Source organism: Biomphalaria glabrata, chromosome 3 (assembly GCF_947242115.1).
Source record: "Biomphalaria glabrata chromosome 3, xgBioGlab47.1, whole genome shotgun sequence".
Classification (NCBI taxonomy): domain Eukaryota; kingdom Metazoa; phylum Mollusca; class Gastropoda; family Planorbidae; genus Biomphalaria; species Biomphalaria glabrata.
The window spans coordinates 42002424-42008953 of record NC_074713.1 but is presented as its reverse complement, the minus strand read 5'-3'; positions in this window follow the sequence as shown (position 1 = coordinate 42008953).

Sequence of the window (6530 nt, the reverse complement as noted above, 5' to 3'; positions counted from 1 at the left end):
GATACATGTTCCACCAGGCAAATCTATCAATGTAGAAGAACTTAATGGAAGTTCAGATACCAGTAGGCAACAATCTACACCATCAGTTGAACCAGTAACACAAGAAGTAGTACCGGTAGATGAAATTCAAAGTACCAGTACTGGTATTTATTCATCACATGCCAGTAGTGAAGAAATCATTACTGATTCAGATGATGAGTGGCTACCTCCCAGGCAAAAAAAAAAGTGTTTGAAAAATATTTTCGAAGTTGATTTTTCATGTTAAAAATAAATTTTGGTATTAAAACATTAAAATTTCTGTACTTTTTTATATTTAAATTGTTATCATAATCGTATAAAATGTTTTTTCTATATAAATTGTTATCTATTGACTTTCTAAAATACATTTATTAAGAAAATAAAATTGGAAGGCAAAGTCAACCTATTTTTCAATTTTTTGAAAAAATGTGATTCAAGCCTTAAAAAAAAGTATTTTCCAAATAATATACCCCCTACAGACTTTATTTAATGGTTTCATTATAGTACAGGCATCCACTCTGTAGGAAAACAAGTTCACAGCAGTTTAAGTGTACTTTAAATATGTGAAAATTAAGTTTGAAGTTGAAAAGTGTGCAAAGTCACTCCGTTTCACGGTATAGCTATTTTTAATAGTTGCTATACTGAAGTATAAATTACACATCTGCTATTCGGCGATTTTCTGACTAAATTTTTGTACTTGAAATACAGGACAAGAAAGTTGAGCATTAGGGGTACTGCTGATGAGCCAACAACCGAAGAGTTTGTACGAGATATTAGGGAGTCCTGGGAACTCAGGCCTTACTCTTCAAAAGAAAAAGTAGTGACCATCATGAACAACATCAGCAGCCCTGCCAGAAGGGAGGTAGATCTACAGACTTCCGAAACTAAAGGTAACAAAGAAGCATCGATTGAGACACTTCTCTTCGTATTCCAACAGACCATGCCAGTTCGTGAAGCTGAGATGGTCTTCCTTGGATCACGGCAGCAGAGACTTCGAGACTACTCACACCAGCTATTCGAAGAGTACTCAATGGCCATAAAGCAACAGAAGCGAGAAGGTGTGGAGTGTTTCAATGAGGCAAGGCTCAGGGATCAATATACTTCCGAACCAGTGAGCATGTGAACTCTCAACTGAACAAGTTGGGTGAGTTATTGGAGGCTTTGCAGTACACCCAACAAGCAAACGAGCAGAGCCAGCCTCTTAACCAAACACAAGCAAGTCAAGGACAGTGGGCCATAGGCCTTTGTTAGGTTTTTTATTACTAATAAAAGCTTGAAATTGGCCTACACATTGTCTGGTCATTTGTTAAATTCTGTGTCAAACCCACCACATGTTAAAATTATTTATTTATCTTAAAAGTATTTTTTGAGATATAAGCTTTTAATTATAGGTTGTTTGGTGGCCATCTTGAAATGTTTCCATGACAATTAGCTAAGTTATAAAGTCAAAAACTATATTTTTCTTAATGTTTAATTAATAATAATATAAAATATTTAGACTAAATGGATAACTCCCCCCCCCCTTCTTTCCAACTCGTATGTCCCCTTAATTCTTAATACCAACCATTATAGGTGTTCAAAGAAAACTAAACAATAACACTCATCACTTTATGAAGACTCTTGTTATTGCCTTGCAAAATTGTTGGCTTAAAATTGATATTTGTACATGATGAAAAGCTGCCAATACAAAATTGCATTGATGCTGCACCTGAAGTTCAAAATGACATTTCTTCTAATTGAAGAGAAAATATAGATAGAAAGAAATGCTTAAATATCATATGTCTAATATGTACAAAAAGAATGAAAGAGAAATTGGAAGTGCAAATAAGCCACAGACTTCATTGCAAACAAAACAGATCATGCTACCAGGAGTATCTGTACAGTTTCTTAAGTCACACAGAGGCAGATTCAACAATAGTAGATGAGGTATTGTTTTAACAGGATAACTAAATATAAAAGTTTATATATAGGGCTAAGAGAGAAAATATGTAACACTAAACATAATACTTGCCATGATAAATGTTTTAAAATAAATTCATTGATTTATGTGAACATTGCAGGTGGAAGGTTCCTTAGCAGGCAAGTCAGATTCAGTCAGCAGCCTATTAGCTTATCCAACAGTCACTGGGGCTTTCAAAAAGAGAAAATCAACATTGCCAAGCTCAGCAGCAGTTGAAAGAATGTTCAGTGCAAGTACTCACCAGATGCAGAAAGGCTGATGAAATGCTTGATCAATTGCTATTTTTACCACCTAGCTACAGATCTCACAATGACATTGCATTAACTAACATTTAAATCTTTTTTTTCCTTTCCATGTGCAAAGCATTATACAATTTTCATTTGTCTTCATGAATTATTACATAAAAAATATTTAGCACAGTTTGATATAAACATTGGTTGTGATTTATATTTTGCAGGTTTTGCCTTTAAAAAATCAAGTTTGTCAAAGTGTAACTATTTTTAATCATTGGTGATATAAAATAAAAGTTTATTTTAAGTTCAACTTAGTTTTAGTTTAATTTAACAAATTATTTATGACACAGCCATTTGTTCAGGTGGGTAATATATTGTCATTTGCCCTATGCAGACAGTATGTTCATTTCCCACAAGCTCTGTTGAAAAGAAATTTGAAATAAAAGAGTTTGCTTTTTTTCCAACTAAGAGCTCATCTGTTGAATAGTCCACTAATTTGGATGATAAGGAAAAGTTATCACCCCCTGACCTTACAACATGAAGTAAGGTAAATCCATCAGATTTGTCACTAACATTTGCTACTTCCAGTGACATCATTCTGCATGTTTCATCTAAGCAACAAGCGTGGTGGTCATCTTCTGAACTGTCCTCCTGCTCATGATCATTACATGTATGTGAATGGCCCTGGATGCTGTACTGACGCCCATCTTTTGTGAAGAGTCTTCCTATGAATTTTTCTGAACTGTTGAAGTTACACAAATAGGCCATTCCACAAATACTTTCCTTAGACGCATTCATCTGAAAACAAATAGTACACAAACTTAAAAAAAAAACAGTGCTCTATGACACATTGTAGAAGTTACAATATGATTTGGAATAAGAGAAATTATAAAATATAATTATTAGCACATTGTCGAAGATACAATATAATTTGGAATTAGAGAAATTTTAAAATATCTTCTAAAATTATAACCAACAGAATTCTTTCCTTATTAAATTCTTTTAGAATGTTTTTATTTTTAGTGGGTTGGGCTGAGATGCCTATTTTTAGAAATGGTGAACATGCTAAACCATGCCCCTGGTGGTAAATGAGGCAAGTTGTTTATAAAAAAAAAAATGAAGATTTTTTAAATTAAAAAATGATGTGCCATCACAATGGTAGGCTAACAACCAGCAGAAAATAATTTTGTTAAATATATGTCATGTAATATATTAGAACAAACAATATATATATGTTTTTTTCAAACAAAAAAATATATTATATTAATTGAATGAAAAATAAAACTAAACCTACTGAACTAGATCTAGTTAGTATTAAAAACAAAAACATAGAGATCTATCTTTATATATAATTAATTTAGCTATATCAGACATCAATCTTTTCTTAATGAGTACATATGGATGCAACATTTCCTATGAGTTCTCAATGATTTAATAATTGTGGTTATGTGTGATATAAATTTATGTGACACCAATGCCAATGCTTATTAAAATACAGTAATTTCACAGAGCTCATACAGGATGTCAATGATAGGTGAGAATGAGAATAGCCTAGTGTGGCATTATTGACATTATATGTTTCTTTTAAGATTGCTGCTTTTGTACTGACTAAATTAGTGTATTAATAAATTACTTTATAAATAATAACTAGATCAGTAGATGAGTATATAGAGTAAAGCGGCCATATTGAACAAGTTAAGCCAAAACTGCTGCAATTTTCCGCATTTGAATTGTTGTAGATCCGTATTCGCTAGAAAAAAAAAAAGAAAACACCTATGAACTCGTCATCCATTGGTCTATAAGAATGAGATCTGTTGTCAAGTTTCAACATGCATAGTTAAAATAAAGAGGGGTGGGTAGGTATGATAAAATGTAAACTTCATCAGACATTTTTTTTTCCTGACTACGATATCGAATGCCTTGTAAACCTTGTAAACCATATCAGACAATATGCATTTAAAAAATGTTTTATCATCTAATTCTTTCAATTCAGGTATTTTCTAGTCAAGCAAGAGGTGAACTATTTGCAAAAGAAAAGAAAATACTAATGAGGACAGAACAAGGGTAGGTTCAGGGTTAAGGAGATTTATTTTAGAAAATGTAGGTATCAGCTAAACATGACCTATATCTAAAATTCTTCTAAATAGGCCCTAAAACACATACATGTCACAGCCTTTGTGTAAATAGGGGGTGTTCACTAATATTCATTTATCAATAACATTAACTTACACTATTTTAATGAACATTGATCTATTATAGATTTGTGAAGTGGCGCTAGATCTATATTTTTGTTTACATTTTATTACTATTTTGTCACACATCACTAGTGCTCTACAAATGTAAAAAAGACAAAAGCAATCTAAAGTGATAGGCTACAAGACAAAAGCAAAACATATCCTAAAACAACTAACAAACACAGTGATAGGCACAACCTTGTTCTCCTCCTCTCATTCTGTCTCTCCTTGATGCCCTAATCATTGATCAACCAGAGAGGTACTAAGCATGGTATCATCAGCACAGTATCAGAAAAAAAAAAAAACGTAGCAAGAGGGACAATTATTGATCGATCAAGTACCAAATTAGGTCACAGTCACTGAGCAGAGTGGCTAGACAAGCGGGGTCACGTTTTTTGTTTTGGTCAACTAGACCTTGAGAGGCTACAGTAAAGGTAAAACTTGTCTAATGGCCTAGTTGTGGCATCCGTTATAAACAGAGAAGGAAGCAACTGAGAGTGGGAAAAGTAACACTGACCTGCCTGTCTTAGGTTTTTTAATGTAAATAGAAATTGATACAACAAAAAAATAAAAATAAAAAAATATAACATTATTATAATACAATAACTATAAACGTATTCATAAGAACACAGAGTGTTCTATTAGTTTCAATGGTGTTTGTTAATGTTAGTGCCAGACCTCAATGACCTGACCCTCTCTGAAATACATATTTTATTGTAAATATGAGTAGCATAACAAAATAACAATATATTTTTATTGATAAATAGATGATCACTTTATAGATGTTTGCAGTTTTTCCTAGGACTAACTTTTACGGAACTATAAAGTTATAAAGTTCAAACATAACAATTGCAGCGACAGGGCTTAATGTGTTTGTTAGACAGCCTTGTGAACACTGGTATGGACAGTTATAGAGGGACTTCTTATGGTCCAACAGTTAGGCTGGGCAGAGCATGTATCCTGTATGGGGACAAACATATGCCAAAAGCAGTCTTTTTTTTTTTGTGAGCTAAGAGTGGTTGATGTAACATTGAGTAACAGAGGTGCCCCACGGAAACACTTTTAAGACCAGCTTAGGCGTCAACTTGCCTTAACTGACATAGAAGAGAGCACCTGGTTGAATGCAGCCCCAGAACAAGAAAACTGAAGGTCACTCACAAAGGCAGCATGATACACATTTGAGACCAAAAGAAAATCTGCTGCCAAGGACAGACATAGACGGCGAAAAGAAAATCTTGACTACCAGCGGACAATGGTTATACTTGCCACTGTGGCAAAATATGTAGGTCACAGCTGGGGCTCTGTAGCCATGGGAAATACAGAACTCCTCAATCTTCGGACACGAAGACAAGCCTTATTATTATTATTAGTTTAAACAGAAATTTTATTATCTAAATCTATGTAGATCTAGATTATTAGATAAGTGTCATGTCTTAAGCCAATCATTACCTATAAAGTGCTTCCAATGGCATGTGTCTCAAATAGCCTCTGACAACCAGTCCAACTCCTGGCCGTCACGTGAGGTTCAGTTACTCAACTTACTGAGCCTGGCGGAACCGTTACCACAGACAGGAGAAGGGGCAAGGCGAGCAACTGGCACCTAAACCAGTAAGCTTCGGGCAGGAGGGGCTCGTTAGTCTTGGTTGGCTACCCATCTAGGAGAAGGAAAACTCTGAATCCAAACCTCTGCTCCCTACGGCTATACCCAAACACGAGAAAGGCTTTAGGAGACAACCCCGAGGAAAAATCAGGAGCTGGTGACCCTTAGGCAGACTGTGCTACAGCCTAGCAGATCCTCTGGCGCTACTGATCCCAAACTGTATTGGATATTCCATCCCTTTGGTCACATCAGCTGCGCAGAGAGGGGGAAATCGCTGTGTGGGCCACATTGTTCCGACCATAAACAATGCCCAGGCTTTCATCTCATGTCTTACTAGAACTAGATATCTAAATCTAGCTGATGAGTAGATTACATCTAACTTGCTAAAGTAAAAGCAAGCCTCTATTGCCTCTCTAAGTTAGTTAGACTTAGACTGATCTAGAATCTAATTACTAAGTAAAAGTTTTAATAATTCTTATAATTTT